Below are 23,352 nucleotides of genomic sequence, written 5' to 3'. Positions count from 1 at the left end.
AAGATTTCATGTCGGCCTAAAAAAAAAATTCAGAGTGAATATCTCCTATGTAATAATGCAGATGAAGCCCATTCCTCTTGAAATCCATAGAACAACATCTAAATCAAATCTGTGCCAAATTTCATGCTGATAAAGGGAATCAGGGCAAAGTTAAAGACTGTAGTAGGGACATGGTCACACGGACTCTGTTAGTGTCACATCTAATAGAGCTGCTTTAATGAAAACGGGTGAGCATCTGTCGCTCCATAAACGATCTTTGTAGTGCGACGTAATGCCGTCAGACCTTCGAACAGACTCGACGTAAACTACAGAGGCGTGTGTCTCAGCAGCGCACTGGTCAATCTGGGTGATTGACACGTCTACAGAACCGCCAGAGCCAGTAGAATCGACGGACAGCATCAAAATCCCTCCCACGGACACCAATCGCTTTCTGTTTTCCCCCTGACGCCATTTGACATGCGACTTCCGCCTGTCGGACCAGCAAATACTTCGACGGTAAGACATAATCCATGTATTGTCGCTGTGTTGACACGAACGTTGGTCAGCGGCTGGTGAGCTGAATGTTTGTCTGAGAGTTGGGGAAAGGAGAGCGTTGGAATCTGCAGAGGCTGAGGCGTTAGCATATGTAGCTTGTGTTGTTAGCATGATATGTAGCTTGTGTTGTTAGCATGTTGGTAGCAGCAGCTATCAAGCCTGATGTAGGTAATATATTATCGTGTAAAGTTGTCGTTTTTATGCGATATGCTGACTTGGTTCCTTGGTGTTTTAAGCATGTTTAGCATGCAGCATATTTCCAAATAAAAATTTTAATATGTCACTTTTTGATAGGAACATATTTTTTGCTCTTCTTCGGCTGGAAGTAGCTTGGAGAATTATAATAAACACTATTGGAATCAGTGAACTCTGAGCTTTCAATTGCTATGTAGCTTGTGTTGTTTGCCTGGAATATCACGACTGTCACATGCGCACACATGGGACCATGTACATTTTCCGTGTTTATGCGCTATGCGGATTTGATGTTTCATACGGGTGTAAATGGCTGATGTTGAGTTGTAGCCGAGTTTCTAACCGTTCTGTGAATGTGCTGTATGGCTATATATTGCTTTATGTTGAGAAAAATGATGAGTGATTTGGTCCAATTTGTGTCGGAACCAAGGCCCCCTTATTATTATCATTATTAGGTTCCTATGGAGCAGGTCAAGTTTTTAAAGCTGCACTAATCAATATTTAACTATGTGCTGATTACATTTCTGATGACATTGAAGTTCCCCTTGGCTTAATAGATGCATGGATTATGGTTTCAACGGCGCTTGCAACTTTACTGTTTTGGTTCCTAATCTCTGGTGAATTCTGTAAATTCAGCAATCACGCTCTGATAAACCCACTGGACACAACCTGCGCTGCACATGTCGTTACATCAAAAGATAAAAAAATATTCTGTTCTCGTCAGGCTGCAGAGAACTCCACTGAACATTAAAGGGATAGTTCAGTGATTTTGATGTGGGGTTGTATGACTTACTTAGGCATAGTTAATATGTGACCTTATGGAGATGGTGATCAGCGATGTCATTTAACGGAGCTTGGAGGAGAATGAATCCACTTAAGTATCCATGCTGTGCATTATGAAGCCCAACAGCAACAATTAGTTTGACCTTTAGTAATTAACTCTGTAGATGTACTCCGACAATGAACAAGTCAAACCACATGTTGTATGATAGCACCCGTTATCTGATCTCTTAAAACATCACCATCCCTGACAAAGATCAGCTTTGTTAGGGAAGAACCAGAACCAGGACAAACTCTCTATCTGGTTGCCTCATACAGTATCTGCCTGTGTGTGGGCCCGGTGGCTTTCATGCTAAATTACATGCGCCCTGCACAGCTGTCACTCACTGCGGACGTATAACATGGCTTTTATAGGCCACTCTGACATAGCAGTTTGTTAAATCGCCCGTCTGGATCAAAACCACTTCCTGTTGTTCGCTTGAGGCAGCCCGGGGGCTGATAGATTGTGATCTTGGATTATATGCCTCCACTGTCATTACGGGTAAAAAATATTGGGTAGTAAAGCTTACACAACCGAGGTAGGAGAAGTGCCATGGTGGGTGACTGGGGGCCCGACGCAAAACATGAAATTTGAGAGCAGAGAGTCAAAATAGAGTCAATGTGTGGGTGGAATTACGGTAAGGCTTTTAAAAAAAGGTTTGTTCGAGTTTTTCTTCAACCGTCTTTTTTTCTCCAAATGTGATTATAGAGGTCATGCATGCTGTGTATATACATCACTTTTTGCCAGCTTGCAAAGCTATTTGTACCGACATTCATGGTCCTCAGAGGATGAATCCTAATGACCAGTTGATACTTTTCATTATAATAGTTATTTAGATGACACACTGATGTATATTTAGTAAAGAAAAAATAAATGTAATCTTGCTGCTCATGTGTCAACGCACCGTGACCACACCCGTTGGTTTGTGAGCTGCTATTTTGAAGCCTCGAGTTTCGTTATTTCGACCAGCGCAATGTCGTGGAGTTTTTAATGGAGGCATAATTTTCAAAATGAACATCACGCTGTATTGAAGAAGACTTGAAATTAGACATTGAACCATAAACAAAATGTTGATAATGTGGATGCATTTTCTCAAAGACTTCTATAGAAACAACCGGTGGAGTCGCCCTCTGTTGGTGTTTCAAGAGAATACAGGCTTCAGGCACATTTGCTTCATGTGTCAGATACTTCAACAACCCTGCAGTATCTGACATTTCTCCAATGTCATACATTTCACGTCCGTGATCAGAGGACAGACTAAAATACACGTGCAGAAATCAATAATTAATGTTCTTTAAGTTGTGTTCATCATGAGAAAAAAGGGTATTTTAGTGATGCTACCCTCACAGGGGTGCTAGTATGGCTGTAGACTCTCCGTCTTGCTCCCCCCATGTTCGCAACATACTGCACATCATCCGCATTGACATCAACGAACAATAAAGACTTTTATGTATTTATTTATATGAAAGCCATTTGCGACTGTTGTAACATCGCAGTTTAGATCTGGTTTCTGTTGTTCTCGTGATAAATACTCCCAACGAGCAGCCCGTGTACTGTACCAAACAGAGAGTGATGACTGTACAACCAAACAGCACGAGCCCAGTCAGTACGCCTGCATTTCGTTACGGAGGCCGCTCAACGAGGCTCACTCATCGTGCCTATAAACCATGGTGTTTTTGTTTGACACACAGTTCTGGGAAACTTGACTTCCCGTCTCTTGAAAACGGGATTGCCCAACGCGATTATTTCATCACCAATTTATTATCATCTAATCCGGGATATTTCCGTCCTGGCACGGCGTTTTCTCTCAAACAAACAGACAGAAGAAGGGTGGAAATGGCGGACAAGCCCTTAATCATCTGCTCCCCCCCAAAACTCCTCCTCTCTTTTCTCATCAATGTTTTTGCTCTTGTCTTTCATTTGCATGAAAGACAATTCTCCAGTAATTAGGGCATTGTCTCCAATGTTTTGACTAGAATAGTGAAGGATGCCCTAACAGCATAGTCAAGACGTTTGTCATGTTCAAAAAATGTACTAACAGCAATAAAAGGCTGCATGTGGTTAAAAAAAAAATGGCTGCATGTTGCAGTCTTAAGTTTATTTGATAGCAGAGAAAGCTATAAAACCCTGAGGAAAATATGGTAATTTATTGATGGAATTTGCCTCAGACAAAAAGAGAAACACATAAATCAAGTTTCGAGTCCTGACGTGATTCTGCTGCTCCAGACGTTAAGTGTGTGAATTTCTCTCTCGATCAGGAAACTTGTTCAAGAAACAAATCCTAGAATCGGAAAGTAGGAAACTTCACTGGTCCTCGCTTGTCGTGCGGCGCTTATTGCCGAGACTAATAAGCGCAGAGGGGGTGATCCAGCGCAGTCAAGGTTGATGAGCTTGTTGTGAATAATGGCCCCTCAGTCCGTAGCAGACGAGCTACCAACTGCATCTGACGGAGTCCAGGCCGAGAGGGGAAAAAACTTTGGAGTGGATGGGGCTTTCACGAGGAGTAGCCAGGCAATAAAAAACGCGGCGTATGTATGTATTGGCCAACCTTGATTTTTAGTCTCCCACCCATTACACTCTGCTGTAGGACTCTCTGGGGTCAAGTCATCAAAGCACAGAACACGGTGTTTGGTCAAAAAATACAAAACGCATAAAATCAGCTGGAAACTGAAACAATAATTTGGGTTAATTTTACTTTTTCTAAATTAATACGCTGGAATACAACTGGAGTAATTGCCATCCAAGCAAAATATATTTTTGGCTGGGCCTGTTCAGAGAGCACTCCTGGTTTGTTTTCACACTTTGTTTATTGCACTCATGCAAATCCGCCATTAGAGGCTGTGTTGGAACTTTAAATAGACCTCGAAGTTGACTTTTCTTAATGATTCATTAACGCGGCAATAAAAGTTGAAGCTGTCAGCTAAAAGAAAATCCATATTCCCTCCTTTTCTTTGGCTTCTCTGAAAAATGAACTAAAACATTCATCACCCACTCGATGTGATACTCGTGTAAAATGAGAACTGAAGTTATAAACTAGCAGTTGAGTGTTATTGAAGTTGACGGTGAGCCCTTTATTTGCAAAAATGGCAACGTTCTGGCGTTGAGCACCAGTGTTGGCATGTTTGCAGTTCAGACAAAAGAGAAATTAAAACTTGATTACAATGGAATGAAATGACCCCGTGAGCAGAGCTCGTTCCGTGCCCTCTACAAATGATTCAATTCAAAAGTTTTTCCATGGATTTATTCTCATCATTCAAAAGATTTTCCACCTTTATCCCCCTTTGAGGAAAATCTCTCGCAGGAGACGATGAATTCCCAGGTGGTTAAAAGAATCCCTGTGGAAACACGAGACACCTCTCGACTCACATCTCTACGTATCCCGGCGTCCTCCTCGATTCCGCACGGTAGCTTGTATATCACACAGGTTTTATAAAAGAGTCGAGCCGTGTGTGTGTGTCGGTCGGTACGACGACGCTACCCTGTTAGCGCAGTGATAAACTTCACAGCCAAGGGCACAAAGTTCAGCGCTCGGATCTGTGGCCTGCGAGACATTACTTATCGTTGCTCTGGTGAATAACAGGCCTTGTCCTTTAATGTGGCTTGTGTGATCACGCCAAGCTGCACAAAGCAGCCGTTCAACCCACAGCAAAGTGTGGTTTCAGAGGAATCCCTCTACCCCCGATCCTTAAGCCCACCTCCCCCCTTCCCTTCCCTCCTGGACGCTGCCCCGTCATTTCTTGGGGGTACTGCAGATGTGGAGTTAGCTGCTGGCACAAGTTGAAGTATACGACTTTGCGGGCTGCGAAGCCTCACTGTGGCAATCAGGGGTGCATTGGACTGGACTGCAGACACTAAGTGGGCTGCTGCCAGCGCTTTGAACTGTGAAAATAAATACTGAATAGGGCTACGTTGTGCTAGCCAGGCCTTGAGTCCTATAGTCATCTGTCTTGGTGTACACACCGGTGGGAGTGTTTGCCTTGGATGTAGGCCACCGCATGTGGTAGCCGCGAGATTTCTTTTACGCTGGATCACACTCTTTTTTAGGGCGCGTTTTAATAAAAACGGCTGCTGAGCACGAGGGGCAAGAATTCCGACTCATTTTTGCACATGTGATGAGTCGTACCCCCCCTCATCTGTGCTCCCTGCTCTCTGGTCGCGAGGATGAGATCCGCACAAGCAGGCCAGAGTATATCTCTCAGTGTCTGGAAGAGACGTTTGTTCCGGAGCTGAGAGAGAGGGGGGATCACTGGGGTGAGAGGATGTGGGCCACTCAGAGGAAGGAAGCGAACGAAGCACCTGGGACAGGTTGATTTTTTGGATGTTTGGAGGGGAACTTGTCCGCCGGCCAGACCCTCTGTTTCTTTCACATGGACAAGGGGAGCTGACAGAGCTGCGTTGTCCACCGGGTAGTATGGTTTTTAAACAGAGTGAGAACAGCACATCGGATGCCAGAATAAGCCATTCGGGGGCGTTTTTCGGCGGATCGTACTCTTCGGCTCCTCCGCTGCCGTACAGTTTATTGCTTCATCTGCTGCGGCGCGAACAGAATCCAACAATCATGCCACATTCAAAAACAGCACGAGAGGAGGGATTAAAAATCTGAATCCCCTAACAAGGAGTCATGTAGTGTTTGGGTTTAACCAGTTACAGGGAAGATTAAAGGGGTACGCCACGCATACTTTGCACTAAATACCCTGCCCTTAGTTGTGATTGGAATATCCCCCTGCACTCAAATTGTTAGTTTATTCAATTTGCTGAGATCTCCATAAGCAGAGGAAACCCTGTACAGGATGTCATGTTACCTTGAGTTTGTGTGAAGGTTTTGATTTATGGCTGTGTACCATGCTGTTGCTCTCTCTCTCTCCCTCTGGCCATATTTCACTCATCCCAAAAAATGGATTTAGCTGAGAATGCATGCACTTTTTAATTTCACTCCACGACGCTGAAAGACGCTCACAGCCGGCGGTCGCCCAAATTATTCTGCTGTTGGACGCTGATCAGCTTCGTCAGAGCAATCGGAGGTAATCCTCACAACCCAAGTTTCTCACAACTGGCTTCATGAGAGTTTAAAACGCTGCTTCATGGGCTGGCAGATTACACGGTCAAAGGGTTGAATTTTTCTGTCCAGCTCAGCTGTTTTTGCTTCTTTTTTCATTTTTCAGCCGTCCGTTTTTGTGGGTTTTTTTGTCTGAAAAATCTTTCAATTGTTTTTGTTTGATTATGGAATAAAACGTTCTGGAAATTCTACAGCTACTTCTAATCTAAAAATACTAAAAGTGAAATATGCTCTGTTATTCCATTTTGGGTAGTTATTGTGGTCCATCTGCAAGGAGAGAGGAAAAAAAAAAATACATGAAATACAAAAACACAGTGCTGCAATTGTCACGCTCTCCGTCCCTGCCTCCATGAACGCCCTTTGCGAATGTGAGCCCACAAACTTTAACACGTGTTTCTTTCAAAGACATGAAGTTGAACCAGTCTGTTTTTTCCACGTTTTCTCACTGCCACGGCTTAAATGTCACCCGAGCACTGTGCTTTACGCTGTCGTGCCAACAAAAAGCCATCAAGTTCAATCGAATGCTGATCGAAAACAGATCAAATGCTAAACGGAGAAGTTCACAACAAGATCCTGTTGAGTTTGTGGTACCCAAATGCGGTGGGCATTTAAAAAAAAATACCAGTTTTCGCCTTGCTGTGCAAAATTTGGATCCAGAATCAGATTATCGCAGCTGGCATCCGTTTTGTTCCCCCCAGAATTTGCTCTTTTCCATCTGTGTGCAACCCCCGACTTTGTCCTGTTCGAAAACTCTGCCATCCCCTGAAATGAAAACTGGAACATTATGGATAAAAAGTGGCAAGATGCATGCGATAGCGAGTCCGTCCTCCTGGGAAACAGGTGCGGCGATGGTTTTACAGGGATTTGTCGTTCACACATTTGGAGCAGGATCATATGAGTGCGCTCCTGGTGTTGGCTGTTAAAAAGAATTCATGGCAAACCATCAGAAAAAGACAAAACGCTCATATCTCTGACATGAAGGTATTATAATGGGGTTTAAAAGAGCCAGATGTTAATCGTAAATCCAGATAACGTCAAGTGGGTCTCAGCGGGGGGAGTTTCACAAGACACAGGAATACAAAGGGAACATTTCCACGTTCAAAAAAAGATTTATGTAAATGTCGATGCTGGTATGGCTAAAAAAAAAGAAAGAAATAGCTGAGTTTTATCAACGCATCCAAGCATTCGGTGCCAGTGTTTGTCCAAAGTGAGATACTGTACAGGGCACAGCGAGCGCCTGTTTTGGTTTCTACCAGCATTGTATTGTATTGACCTGCAGATACTGTAGATGTACAGTGGAGTACATCTAGGATTTTTTTTTGATAAGGCAGTCTACGGGGTACTACTAGTGAGAAATATCTTCATGTAAAACATTATAAATTATCTCCTGCCTCAGTAAAGTGGTGAAAAATATGCAACTTCAGACAAAAAAATGCTGCAAACATGATGATTTGAATGCAAAGGAGACGCTTTGTGTTATTTTTAACATCCTACTGGGCATGATGTTCCAGATAATACGTGTATTTAGTTAAATGTGAGCAGCACCACAAACTTCATTCTCCAAAAAGATCGTGCTGTAGAATCAACAACTCCAGGGCAACACAAACATTGCAACCTTCGTGAAAAGGGGTTTATCGCCGGACAGATGCGTTTGACTGAATTTGTGTATAGCAAAGTGGTCCTAATAAACTGCCAATGGAAGTGTATGCGGCACATTATTTCTGGCCTCCCTAAGGCACATTCAGTATAAACATGGAGTGAAAAATAATTTAGTGTTGGTGCAGTGTTGCCCTCACGTCAAAAAAAAATTTGGAGTTTGGAACTGTTGGCCGATCAGGACGTTAACTTCCACAGTCAAAAGACATGCAGTTTAGGGAAGTTGTCCATAGGTGTGAATGTGAGCCTGCATGGTTGTTCCTCTATATTATAGCCCTCGAATGGACTGCAAGGGTGTATCCCCCCCCTCTCACTCAATTTCAGATGGGAATAGTTCTGGCCCCACTGCATCCCTCGAGGGATAAGAGGTATAGATAAAACATGGATCGATTTTAAAAAGAGCAAGGGGTCTGTATTGCACTGGATGAATGACTACGAGTACTGGACTAAAGATAAGGAAGTGAGAGTGTGAGAAGAGTTCACGAAACAGAAAATCAATGCACGGCAGTTTATAAGGCACCGAGTCAGGATTCTGGAGGCCACCGACTATTTTATTCCCTTAATCGATCAGGAGGTAAACTGTGCGGTTCATTTTTACATTGTGACGAAGAGTCTGGTTCGACTTTGTGGCCAGATGAGATCAACGCCGTTTATCATTACATAAATCAGCCTTGTAGTTTGCTCTAATATTTGTCTCGACTTCCCCTGAAGCCAGGCCTCGGATTCGCCTTGGTCTTGACTCTGAACGTTTAGGTGCAGACCGTCACTATCAGAGGAAACGAAACAAGCTGCCATCGTCAAGCAGGGGAGCCCAATGTGTTTTTCAGACTCGCACACTTAGAGACTTTACACAGTCGGTGATTGAGGACACACTTAGCGTGGTTCATCACAAACAGCGATGGCTGGCACGAGGGCTGGGAAGAACTGAGGAAACCTGACTCTGGCACAAGAGGGAGTTTATCAATCCCTCTCGTCTGTTTAGAATTGAAATCGGCGAGCAGCTGTGCCCGTGTTGAGTGACTGCTCCTCAGCAGACCGTGGTTGTTGTTGCCTGCCCGCTACATTGTGCCAGGCAACGTTTGGCTGAACCCGCGGTGCCGCCGAACCCTCTGTCGCGCACGTGTCTTTGATTCCTGCGCGAGGGCTTGAATAGCAACATCTTCTCGATGCTGCAGATGTTGGTCATTAATAGCACATGTCTGTCATCTTTTTTTTTTTTTTCTTCATGTATCCTAATAGCTCTTCAACTACCCATTTTTTTTTTTCATCACTTAACATTTCCTTTTTTTCTTGGAGGAACATCTGAGAAAGTGTTAAATGATTTAGTGCCTTGTTTGAATGAAGCTCACACGAAAAGAGGGGTAGCCTATAATTTCGTCCTCGTGTGAAAGTTATGCCTTGGTCGTTGATGACTAATGCCCAAATGGTGGTTTTTCATCTTTTCGCTTCGACAATTAATTACAAAGTGAGAGGACAGGATGTGAACGGGCCCTTTATTGCGCCGCCTGCGAGGCCCACATGCTCAGCTTGATCCTATCGTCTAATTGGTTCATTCCGATGTCTTTCTTCTGCGCCTCTGCTCATTTGTAAACAGTGTATGACAACAGGTAGGAATTAGAGGACGTCTATTTTCAGCTCGTCTTTGGTGTTTAATAGTCGCACAGTTGTAGGTTCTTAAGATGTTTGTTATTTGAAAGAGAGCTGGTGCATATTTTTCCTATTATCATTATCCCACTGGTTGTGTTTACAGCTTTTGCATAATTGGCAGGAGGTATGGTTACCCAGAGTCAACGACGAATCTTAGAAACTCATACACACTTGTCTGGTTCGGTCTTTGTCAGCCCGTCCGTGCACGCGACTGTATTTAGTGTAATGAAAGCAGTGCAGGAGCAACTGTGGCACACTTGTTTTTTCTCTGGGTTGAAATTAGACATTTTCCGGGGGGGCGGTGAGAAATCATACCCCCCTAAAAAAGATTCAAAACACATGCTTTACTGAGTAGCCCAGCAGAGAGAGAGAGTTCTGAAACACAGACACTTGAAGTGGTTTGGAAGGACGTATCCGTTTGCCCGAAGGATTCGGGCAACTGTAAATGAGCATAGGAATCGTGGACACACTTTGAGGAAACAGTGGAATGAGCTTTGAGAAGAGAACGTGATCAAAAGATACAAGTAAAGACCATCAAAGATCCTCTCCAGACATCAGTTAAACCCCTAAAAACTCAACTCTGCTGCTCAAAATTATATGTTTAGATCCCGTCTTGGATGTAACTCTACGCTTTTGTCTCATTTAGTATTTGCAGACCTATGGACGTGCAAATTGACTTCCACCTTCCTCTCAGCCGCTCGCCTGCAGCTCTGTTTTCTCCTTTGTTAGCCACAGTACGCTTCACAATAGCAGGCGGTGAATGCTTATCATTAGCTACACCTGCAGCTAAGGTGTAGCTTAGCTGCACACACATAAGTTGACAGGATTGTTTCTTTAGGTATGTGACGTATGAATTCATTACTAGTTTTTGAAAGTTGACTCTTCGATACTCTCCATTACGAACACAGAACAGTCATTAGGATGGAGGTCTATGGAAGTATATCCTGTAGCGTATGGACAATGTTCAGTGTCCAGTTCTAGATTTGTTTTTTGTTTTTCACATGCACACACGTTTATGGTTTATTATTGTTTTTTTTGGAAGCTGCCATGCAATGTTTTGCACATGTTAACATCACTTCCTTTTTTGTCACAAACCTAGATAAGCCGATTTTAACCTAAATTGGTTATTCGGTAAAGGGAAAAAATGAAAAGTGGAATAAAGATGGTTAAGATAGATGGTTAAATTGTTGACTTTGAGTGATCTCTCATAATTGCACCACACAGTCCATCCAATAATTGTTAAGACGTTTCGGTCTAAACCAAAAACTGTGAACCTCATGGTGGCGCTAGAGAACAAGTCAGGAGAAAGAGCAGACCGACATTGCCATCTCAAAAACCAACTGTGGCTAAAACAAACAATGACCAACAAAAAACTACTACAAGACACTCTCTGTAGCAGTGTGAACATTACCAAATAGATGTACAGTCTGTACAGTATGAGTGACTATTTTCCTTTTTATAAGAAATTATTATAAATCCGACCATATGACATTTTTTGGAGTCATACGGCAGCACACAACTTCAAAGTACAATCACGGCTACCATGCTTCAATATTAAATCTACAACAGAGACACTACAAAGACATTTCAACCACCATTCAAAGCCCTCTTGTCCTTTTCCTGCCAGAGAAAGCAATACAGTCGATCTTCCAGCGATGGAAAATGGATTAAGGTCTCATTCCTTCACAATGTTCCATCGACTGCCCTGACCCTGCAATGGTAACATGGGGAAAAAAGAAGAAGAAGAAAAAGAAAAAATATCTGGCCAAAGTCTGCAAGGTCGCATCCAGCAGAGGAACCAAAAGAAAAATCGACGGGCTCTCGGGGCCGTCGGTGACAACACCGTTTAAGCCCGTTGTACGAAAAACCGCCGCGATCACAGACGGAGCAAAGGTGCCCGGAGCTTTTCCCAGATGCTTCGGGTTTCATGACTGGACTGGAGACGCGAGGTGCTCGATGTCTTCCGACACCGTTGCTCTGAAGTGAACCGGTACGGGCGGCACATAATTCCTGTTTACGTTGTCATTTCCAGCTCTGCTTCACCAGAAACCGAGTCAGTCAAGTGCAGCTTAATTTCATCCTATGTGCAACAACCGTGCGCTAGCGAGAGGCAGTGAAAAGGGAAAAAAGACTAAGACGTTCAATTTCCTGTTTATACAAACTTCTACGGAGACCTTTCATTTTCCCCACAAACCCTCGGGGACGTCGGTTTTTCCTCACTTCCTGTCACAGTAAGAAGCTCGATCCTTGACCGCGACCCAGATGAGCCGCAGCAGTCGCCCCGGATTATTATCGTGTATCTCTCTCAAATTAAATTTGCTGAGAGGAATCGTCAGACAGATTACGCTGGAAGCGGCTGGCATTGTGACGGGGGGACACTGGGCTTTAACGTCCCTGTGGGACTGAGGGGTCTTCCGCTGCCAGCAGCCGGTGGGTCGTCCCACTGTTAATAAAAGCAAATAAGGGGCTGGGGGGGATGAGCAGAGGTCACGGAGACTCTGAGGAAATGGGGCGCTCTAGAAATAAATGTCTGTGCTTTAAAACAGCTTTTTTTGGGGCAACAGGCGAGGGCTTGGAGCCAGACGGTTCTTTAAAGACCGTCTTTGTCTCTTTGTGTCTTGTGTGTTTTCTTACTTCTTTTCGTCTTCTTCCTCTTTTGGACAAGGAAACCGTCTTTCCCAGCCGCCAAACGCACACCGCTGCCTGCACCTCTCGGGGATGTCAAAACAATTTCGGTGGAGTTGTATCTGTCGCCATGCGTGAGCCCCTGTGCTGTAGGTCGCCAAAGGCCTGCTGTGAATCAGCCGCCTGATCAGAAGTATAGTTATGTAGGCTTAGCCAAATTAAAAGCCAAATATACTCTCTCCCAGAAAAGTAAATGGTTTTAGCTGAAGCCAAACCAGCCGTGATCCCATGAACTCATTATTCACAAAAACTCATGCCTGCCTTGCGTCGGGATGCCACAAGGACACACACACACGAGCCGCACTCGAGTGTGTGTGTGGCATCCTCTCGCAGAAAAAATAAAGCTTGTAATCACTCCGCTGAATGGGAGTTGTGTGCTCGTGCTCACTGGGGATTTCCTGTGGTCTAGTCTCCCAATATTGCGGGGCCGGGATAAAAAAACCCCGATCAGAAGTGGCCTCACAGCGAAACATGTGAAATCCCTGGCACGCCGGCTTCGTCTCGGCGAATTATGTCAAAAACATATTGTTTGGCTCCGGTAAAGAGTGCAATAAAGACCGGAGCATTACCGCGGGCAGACGGCGGAGGTGCATGACGTGTGACGGGGGAGAACACCCAGTATGTGCGTGCTTCCCTCCAGAGAAAATAAGGGCGAGAGAGCAGAGACACACTCTCGACAGGTGGATGCAAAAATGCGATGCACCAAACGGCCATGGAGGGTCGTTGCGTTAATGAAAGATAAGTGTTGTTTCTCCTCTGAGTGACTCTCGTCTTGAAACAGTCACTTCTGGTTCTCATTTCACCTGAGTACTTAACCCTTCCACGCCTCAGAGAAGGGGGCCTCAAACAGATTTTCGTTAATGGCGCTTTCTGCCGCTTTTGAAATTAGTGCTTATTCGGTTTCAAAGAGGGAGAAGTGAGTGTGCGTTTCCCATGAATGGCAAAAAGATTAACCCTTCTTTTGCGTGCATTAAAGGGGCAGTAAGCAATATTTTCTTTTAAGAGAAAGATTTATTTCGGTGCACACAGAACTGACAGATAGCAGACCATGAGGAAATATTTTTTTACAAAATGTGTATTAGAATCACTTACTGACGCTTTAATGTGTATGCTTGTCTACATATTCATATAATGCAAAGATGTGTTTTCTCACATGACAGGGCTACTTTCACTATCTATAATCTATAATTCGGCTTCTGCCAGTAATTTAATTTAAAGTTTAAAGTGAAGGCATTTTCTTGACAAATTGTTTTGACTGCACTCAATCCCTTTAGAGACACTTCAATGGATCTTTAAAACAACACCAGTACTATTTCATGAAGACCTACAGTAACTGAGCAGCATCACAGACCCCTCCCTCCTTTTGGCAAACCATATCTTTCGGTATCAGGAACCTGAACTAGAAAACGTGAGACTCTGAAAATCTCCTTGAGGATCAGTTCAGAGGCTCTGTTTCATCACCTTAAAATATATATACTGTATATTTTAACACTACTTAAATGAAAACTCTTAAATATTAAGTGTCATCGGGCTTCAGAGGTGCTGAGGTGGAGATTTCTGCCATTCAGACAGACCCAGGTTTCCTGGTTTCAGTATTTAAGCTAAGCCACCCATCTGCTGGCTGTAGCTTAAATACTGTATTCATCGAAATGAGAATTGTGTCATCACCAAAAACTTTTTGAGTTCTTATGGCATGTTTAATTTTAGTCAGCCAAGAAGGGCTGCATCCAACGATGATGTTCATTATCCATTTATGTCATGATTATTTTCCCGATTAATTGTTTGCTGTGTGAAATGCTCGAAACAGAACAGAATGTCTATCACAATTTTTTAAAGTCCAAGGGACATAAAAGTTTTCATATTGATGCATATGTGCAGACATAGACGCCTACTGTATACCGAAATATCTGCCAACCAATAAATCAGTCTGGGCTCTACTACCACATAAGACTAAGAGAAGCAGAAAATCCTTTGCTGTTTTTTTGTGACTTTTATCATTAAGTCATTATTTTTCTGTCAATCATTGACAATCGTTCAATGTTCAAATTCACTGAAATTACACAATCTAAAGTCATAATAAGAGGAGAAATGTCAGAAAAGTGGGAAAATAGAAAATATAGAACATGAAGTAAGAATTAAAGTAAGGAATTGTAAAAAGCAAAACTAAGCCAGTGTCTTTGGCACTGCTGCTAACTAAGTCAATGATAAAAAATCACAAGGACTATTTTTTAAGATTTCTCCTTGTAGACAATCGTACAAACCACTTTGTTTCGACTTGGACCAAAACAACCATAAACCAAAAAAAAATCCCCGAGCTGCAGCACAGAGGACACATTGTGGTTCAGGGTATATCTCTCTCATCATCATCGACTCCACCGACTCAACCATAACACCAATCTCCGGATGTGGCCACCTCCGACAAAATATTCAGTGGAACCACAAGCAAAACACGACATGTGATTTAATGTCAAAGAGGAGAGGTCAGAAGATATACAGCGTTCATATGGGATGGCCGCCCCCCCACACACAGCCACAAGCCCCATCCCCAAAAGCAATATAAAACAGACCTGTTGAAATGTTAACGGCACATGACTTTTTTCGTACACAGAGCTGGCTGAGCCTCCACAGTGGGGCTACTGTGCTGCTTGGCGGTGGGACCCAGTGGGACCGACTGCACTTGCGGGAGTTTTCTGAAACTACATTTCCTCTGTGCTGGCTCGGTGGAGCGTGAGCCGACGGGAGTTTTCGTGGAGGGCCTTGTTATTCCTGCTGTTATTAATCTTTTGCTTTGAACTGGGGGGAGGAAGAGAAAAAATGATGTAGAGGCTGAGAGGCGCATGTTTGCTTTCGTATGCCACATGTCAGATGTTTCGACACGTACTGCAGATTGGGCATTTTATGGTCGTTGAAGAGTCGGTTGGATTTTTACTTTTTGGCTCCGTGACGTTGTTTGGGACTTTGTATGAAGAGCTTGAATGATTGATTGGATACGTTATAGGTTTTTAAAGAAAACACCTATGATTTCAAGGCGTGTCTCCAAATTCTTTTTCATTGTGGTCCATTAATGTTAAATTAAAGCATGAGATCATCTCTGTTCAAAGGGACAGTAAGCGATTTTGGAGAAAGCTTGTTTCTCTCTTTGTTGTTGTTGTTGTTGTTGTTGATGGTTTGACAGCACTGGCCCGGGGGCTTGAACCCGCAGTGTCAGTAGAGGAGACGGACGTGCTAACCACGAGGCAAAAAACCCTTAGTCGTAGGATTCCACAGACTCAAGGTAATTGTGATATTTCATAGAATGATTGATAAATCGAGAAAACGCCCGGCAGATTGATCGATAATGAAAATAACTGTCAGTTGCCGCTCTTAATTCAAGTTTGTAGACATCAGAACATGGTTGATTAGAAGATAAGAACATTTCTTTGAAAAATAAAGTTCATTAAAGTTATCAAAGAAACTCAGATTCTGATGTTTTGTGGTAAATTAGAATTTGGGCGTGTTTTCAACTCTCGGTTGATGCTTCAAACTGACATGGTCTTCTTTGTATCTAGATTACAAGATTGTATTGTTATAAAATGATGATCTTGTGATATATTTTCTGTTATTTTAAAGTTATTAGTCTCTAACTCAGTCTCTTTTCTACCTATCTTGACCAGGAGAGTTTCATTCCCGATGGTTCCAGGTTAAGTAAAGGTTAAACAACACATCCCGTATATTTCGTACCCAGTTAGTCAGACTTCAGTTTGGGCTTAAGAGTTTCACACGTCTAATCACGACTGAGATATAATAACCCACTGAATCAACGAATTGACTTGTATTACCCCAGATGACACCCACACACACTGCACGGAGGTGGTTGCATGTCAGGAGCAGCTGGCGGTCTGCAGAGAGACACCTGTGCGGATTAGGCTCCGGTGTCCGGTCGGGTTTCGTTCTCCCAGCGGCCCCAGAGCTCAGACTGATAAATGACGCCCGGCTCTCTGGACGCATAGCTCGCTGACACACATCTCACAGACGTGCTACTCTGATTTCACAGTGGAAGTGGCCCCGGACAGACCCAGGTCCAAAATAGAAAGGGGTTAAGTCACGATGCCGATCTCGGAACTCGGGACTATTGGTGGTTAAATATGGATTTGTGTCGTCGGTCTCGTGCCTTTATAAGAAAGGACCCTCTGGAGGCCTCAGTCATTACTAAACACCTTGGCTATTTTCCACCGGAAGTGAAAGTTGATATACTGTCGCTCACAATTAAGGATATTCCCTCTCGACGTATTCGAAGATGTATAAAAATACTTAGTTATTCCAGTGACAACTGCACGTCCTTCTCCGTTAAAACTGATATCTTTGTATGCAACTCGCAAACTCGCGATTTAATTCTTCAAACCTGAGCAGTGACCAGAGTCTGAGGACATTTGGGGATTTGGGGGTGCTGATATTGCACCACTGCAATTTCAGGAAGCAATTTTGAATGAATGACTATTGTCATGGGGAGTGAGATCAGCATGATTTATTTTATTCAGACAAAACATTGAAGTTGTATGTCAGATTTTTTCTAAAACAGTGCGAATGTAATTTCCTAAGTTTTTTGTATTACAATTTTCTGAATTTTTTTATCATCACCCAATTTTTTTGTGTGCTGGTTTAAGTTTCTTAAATCTGAGAATTTGCTTCATTTTTTTTTTTTTTTCTTCAAATTTTTTTTTCAAGTGTGTAATTTTTGTAATTTTCTGGCGGCATCTGGTGGTAAAGTTGCAAACTTCAACCAATTGAGCAACGGCGGATTCCATTTCTGGTTTCCGGCAGCATCTGAAAATATTCTCTACCGTTTTGTGCAACAACCATATTCAACACGACGACTCACATTGAGGTCGGGTCCACCTCATGTAACTATATTTAACTCATTCAGAGTTGATGAAAAAACATTGTGATTATACATATATGAACACATAGTTATGGACATTATATTCAATTTCTGTGAATAAGTTCTTCTTAATATTACACACTGATACTTTACGAATCAGTAATGGAAAAAAGGGGCTTAAATTCAGCCCTAACCCCACAAACAAAATCTTCATCTTTGCCTGATTATAATTATATATATATTTATTTTTTTTGTTTGTTTGTTTGTTTCATTTTTGTGGGTGAGGTTTCCTAATGTTGATCAAGGGAGTAATGTATTGTACAAACTGTAAAACCAATTTATGGTTTTGGACTATATAAATACAATTACATTGTTCATTTGTTGTGGACCTGTTGCTGTGCAGTTTATGGCCTTTGGTTTGCCAAGTCTCCACTTTAAACGAATCCATTGATTCTTTCAATACAGCTGAATATTTTCAACCTGTTTGTTTTTTTCATTTTAACTTTAATTAGCTACATGCATGACAATAACAAAAAAATATGAAAAGGGGGAACTCAGTTGACACGCAACGACAACAATAGCGCCCGACCAGACTTGAGCCCAGATCGTTTCGGTTGCACGACATGTACTTTAAAACCGTGTGTTTGCGTCACGGGGACTCTGCTTTCAATGGTTTCACTGGTGGAGAGAAACAGTGTTTGTCTTTGATGAATTTGTGCTGTTGCACGAATAATAAGTATTAAGCTATTGGGGGTGGAAACCTAACACAATGTTCACGGGAAGAGCTGAAAAAAGAAGTCAAAAACCGAGAAAAGGGCAAAGAATTCAACAAATTAAAAAAAAAAAAAATCATCTGTGAAAATCCATTTTACATAGTTCTCAAACCAAATCTGAGCATTTTTTTTTAAACTCGTGAGCCTGACAAGACGTTTGCAATGTTCCACTGTTATATATTTGGTTTTGAAACAGTGCAGTCAAAATCCTTGTCTGCCCTAATTTCACGAGGCATATTTCACGTCCTTCAGTGAAAAATGGGAAGAAGAAGAAAAAAACCCAAAACAGGCCTGGTGTTAAGAGTCAGAGTCATTTGGTGGTCGGACAGACCTGGTAATGACGACTGACAGTGATGGATGATAATTTAACCTGAGTCAATGTGTCTTTTGCACATTTTTGCGGTGAGCACAACTGTGCAGGGATCCCTGAGCTAAACCAGCAAAAGATACAAAAAGTTGCACCTTGTGATTTATTGGAGGACTTCGGCACAAAAAAAAAAACCCAACCACGATCTTCACTTACAAAAAGAGAAAAGATGATGTTTATGAACAGACAATGAACTGACTAGACTGTATACAGCTTTAAAGTCCAGTTACAGCTCGTACATTTTAGCTTATTATGGTAGGGAAGTCAAACATCATAACCAAGTTCTGTAGCTCCTTTTCAGATTATCTGACATTTGCTGCAACAACTAATAGGGATCCCAATAAACAACAAACGATAAACTTCTACTTTTGGGAGCCCTTCTTTTTTTTCCGTTCTTCACTCAACTGCTTCTGTCTGTTTTCATGCAAACGACTTAAAGGGGCAGTAAGCGATTTTAATCCAATACTCTTTTTTGTAAAATTCAGAGAATATTTTCTCACAGTCCCGCTAGCTGATGGTTCTGTCTGGGCGGGAATCCGTTTTTTTTTTTCGGCTCAGCCCTGGCTCTATAATTGAAATCAAACGTTAAAGCTACGTGTGATATTTAGTAGAACCTTTTCACAGAAATTGAATATGTTGTCTATAACTAGGTGTTCATATATGTATAATCACAATTTTTTTTTCGTCAACTCACTGCTACGTAATGTTGAAAATGGTTGTTGCACAAAACGGTCCAGAGTACGTCGCATTCGCGTTGAATTTTAAGCGCTGCCAGAAACCAGTAATGGAATCAGCGGTGCATCACCATAAAATCTCCCCTGTCGGTCGCTCAGTTGGTTGTGGTTTGCAACTCTACCACCAGATGCCGCCAGAATATTTAAAAAAATTACGCACTGGGGCTTTATGAGACTTTTCAGGCGGCAGACGCTACGACTCATGAGTTTTGGCCTAGAGCTTAGCTCGTCGGTCTCCTGTACCCGAGGCTGTGGGTTCGAACCCTGACCAGTGCGGTCCAAAAAAATAAATAAACATTTTGATTTCTCCAAAATCGCTTACTACCCCTTTAAAGCTGTGTAACATCATTTGTCAATGTCGTGTGCGATTTGCTTCAGCAAGATGACAAACATGGACACAGAATTCTTGGAAAGCCATTGAGGAGATTGTGTTGTTCAGGAAGAATCACATCAAGAAGCAGAAAGCTGACCTTGACGCCGACGTGCACATTCCGCAAATTCAGAAAGGTGCTGCAGTGACAAGAGGCTGTAGCTTGTTAAAAAAAGATAGGGATTGTAGAGAAAAAAATGTATTCCCTACAGTTGTTTCACGTCAGAAATTCGGGAAGCCTGTTGATATAGTGGCCTCCTGCAGGTGACGTGAACACAAGGCAACCGTGGGAAAACACGTGAATCCGAACCGATCACAGCGGATTCTGATTTACTGCTTCCACCGGCAGGAATGTCAGAAAGTCAGGTAGCAGGGGGAGCATTGTTATGCAGGCATGGAGGGAGCGATGTACAGTCGATCTCCCGGGTCAATAGACACGTCTCGCTGAGCTCACATTTGGTTCTGCTGAAAACACTATACGCTGTGGCGGAGCTGTCATCGAGTCATCGGAGACTTTTTAGTGCCGAGTTTCAGAGGGTTTCCCCCCCCCCCCCCGAGTTAGGTCCGGGAGGAATTCTTATTGACAGCCAGCTGTCTGGCTTTGTATAGAAAAATCCACCGTAGAGCCCACCGACCCTAAAAAAATTCACCCCTAACGTTAACCAGATTTGTTTCAGCTGCACTCGTCTCAGTATTACTCTCACGTGATAAAAAAAAAAAAGGTGCCGCCGTCCCATTCTGTAATCCAACCACTGAGAAAGAAATGAAACCCTATTCTTCACATGCACAGTCTTTGCTTCACGAGCTTAAGATAATTTCATAAAAGATGTTTTATTGACCGTGGGTTTTTAAAATGGTAAGGGCATACGTCTTTGTAGTGCTCGCAGGGCATTGAGGACGCCTTGCAGCAACACAATCCAGCCATCGATAAACTGTAGAAAAAGGGAGACGAGAGGTGGCAAAGGGAATGTGGGAAAAGTCCCTCGACCAGAATAGTTGGGGATGACACGCGTGTGCTGTATGTGAACGATCTTCCCTGGTCCACGCTCAAGGCCGATCTACTGTAAAGGGAGACGCGTGAGTCAGCTACGGTAGCAAACTCGACTGAGGTCCAGTCCAGGATATGATGTCACGACGATTCCCGTGAGAGCAGGAAGCCCACACTGAAAAATTAAGACTGTGTTACGTCTTAAATTTTTTTTTTTAATGTTTCCAGCGTGAAAAGACACAGAAATCCGGTCCTGATCCTGCAGAGAATCTACCGTTTTCCAGGGTCGAGTTAGAGCCACATCTGTTTCCGATGCGGAGCTGAGACTGCGGCGAATCATGCCTCGTTATGATTCAAAAATTAGATTTACTGCAGAGCGTGTTTATTATGTATTCGGTATGTTTACGATACAGGCATAAAATAAAAACTCCAGTTGTCCTTAATTGTAAAGTAAATGATGACCGAGAGCGGCGGCTCCTCTGCGCCCGTCGTTGTCTCGTTTGTTAATTTACATTTATTAGAAATCCAAATGAAACTCTGGACTATTTTTGTCCCACAGCATTGTCTGCATTACATCAGCTCATTTTCTAAATTATGGCAGGCTATCCAAGTTTTTGAAAATGGGTCATCAAGTCTGACAAAAAGTTAAATTCAAACTCTAGGTTGTATTTAAAGTTATCTTGAGGCAGAGAATTTCAAAACATTTCAAAGGATGGAGTCATCTGAGCTTTGACTGAGGCACAACACTTTGTATTTCTGCAACAAAACACATCTGCTGTGCGATTAAAACCTTAGAGAGACTTATTGAAAACAAAATGACGATGTCAAAGAATTCTGGACCGATTTCGGTTCCCACTGTGTAATTTTTGTAATATTCTGGCGGCATCTGGTAGTAGAGTTGCAATCAACTGAGCGACCGACAGGGGACACTTTATGGTGGCGCACCGCTAATTCAATTTCCGGTTTCCAGCAGCGCTGAAAATTCAACGCGAATGCGACGTGTTCTGGACCGTTTTGTGCAACAACCGTATTCAACACAACGTAGAAAACATGGAGGCTCACACGGAGGTCGGGTCCACCTCATGTAACTATATTTAACTCATTCAAAGTTTGACGAAAATACATTGGTTCTTTGTTGCAAGTTCTTCAAAATATTACACTCTGTAGCTTTAACTTTTAGTTTGGTCCATGTCCCTTTCACCAACATGGAGGAGGGGGCAGGGTTTATGTCCTGTACTGCTGTCAGCCACCAGGGGGCGATCAGAATGGTTTGGCATTATTTCGTCCATTTTTAAAAGCAGTCTGTGCGAGACAGCACTCAGTGGCGCAACCAGGTACTACAGGAAATCCTGCCACATTTGCATTGCTGCTAAAAATATTTGTAATCGGTTACATTCATTAATGGCGATTAATCCAAAAACTGATTAATCTTTAAAATCTCTAGTCAACAAAGAAGCCGGGGAGGAATTAGACACATAGACGATACTCTTTTGTCGGACTGATGGTTGTTTGTTTTGTGTCTTTTCCTGGGATTTGTTGACAATAACGAAAAAAACGACTAAATATCTCCAGACTCTTGTTCCAACTTGCTGGTAATAAACAGGTGTTGCGGTAACCCGCAGGTCTGCGCAGCTTCCTCTCCGTTTGGTGACACAGCAAAGTAACACAGCCGCTGCTTGTGAATAATTCAGATGTGAGTCATTCCTCTGCTTTTTCCTTTTACTCTCACAATCACCAATTAGGGGGGCGGAAAAGGGGGCTCCTAACAAAATCCAATCGTTTAATAAGTTCCAGTGTGGTGCCGACTTTTCTTTTTTCCTTTTCTTTTTTGCCCAAGTTAACCCGTCCGCTCGAGTTAGCCGTCAGCGTACAGTTCAGAGGGCGGGCCCAGCGGGGGAGCTCCCGCCACGACGGAGTCGTGCCTTTGAACGGATCTGAAAGAGTTCAGACGACACGGAGGGGGCAGGAAGCAGAGCAGCGACGGCGATGCTCTTTAACACCGTAATCCCATTGTCAGTTTCCAGGATTAATCTTCTGTCGTTGTGGTCATTGTCGTGTGTGTGTGTGTGTGTGTGTGTGTGTGTGTGTGTGTGTGTGTGTGTGTGTGTGTGTGTGTGTGTGTGTGTGTGTGTGTGTGTGTGTGTGTGTGTGTGTGTGTGTGTGTGTGTGTGTGTGTGTGTGTGTGTGTGTGTGTGTGTGTGTGGAGGGCAGGCGCAAGTGTTGGGGGCTAAGGGCATGTCGGCAGTTAATGGTCGAACCAAAATAATAAAGGGGGCTTCGAGGTCAATTACAGGTTCGTCTGTCTGAACCTCCCGCGGCACCTGTTGCTGTGTGTAGGACGATTTTTTTGTGTTGCACCAACAATGTTTGCAAAACAGGAAAGAGCGTGGGGGGGTTTGCCAAAAATAGTGCACAAGGAGCAAATATGGACCCTGCAGGAAATTCTTTATTGTCCCTCAGTGGAGGTATTGGGAGGAGCAGAAGAAGCATAAAAAGATGCAGCACAATAATAGTATCATTTGAGCTGTATAGCTTTGCAACTTTTGGATCCAGAGTTGCACTGGAGGCAAAAGGGAAAAATAATTAAATAAGCAAACGTGGGAAAAACGCTGAGGCGGAACTTACCGGTCCACGTCGAGGAGGAAGAACACGCTGAGAGCTAAACTGAAAAC

At 43.1% G+C, this 23,352-nt stretch overlaps 1 long non-coding RNA gene across 10 annotated transcripts in view; it reads left to right on the top strand.

The window, feature by feature from the left end:
- The first annotated feature begins 290 nt into the window (after positions 1–290).
- LOC118319372 overlaps positions 291–23,352 on the top strand; it is a 63,991-nt gene continuing 40,929 nt past the window's right edge. For 5 of the 10 annotated variants that reach the window (XR_004795972.2, XR_004795964.2, XR_004795965.2 and 2 more), the window contains exon 1: positions 292–495. This is a non-coding gene — a long non-coding RNA (uncharacterized LOC118319372). Of the gene's footprint in view, positions 496–23,352 lie in introns of all 10 variants that reach the window. The other 5 variants (XR_004795966.2, XR_004795968.2, XR_004795967.2 and 2 more) reach the window with 4 other exon arrangements.

This window comes from Scophthalmus maximus, chromosome 9 (genome assembly GCF_022379125.1).
Source record: "Scophthalmus maximus strain ysfricsl-2021 chromosome 9, ASM2237912v1, whole genome shotgun sequence".
Classification (NCBI taxonomy): domain Eukaryota; kingdom Metazoa; phylum Chordata; class Actinopteri; order Pleuronectiformes; family Scophthalmidae; genus Scophthalmus; species Scophthalmus maximus.
Note: the sequence above shows the minus strand (reverse complement) of the source record. Positions and strands in the feature narration are given on the sequence as shown.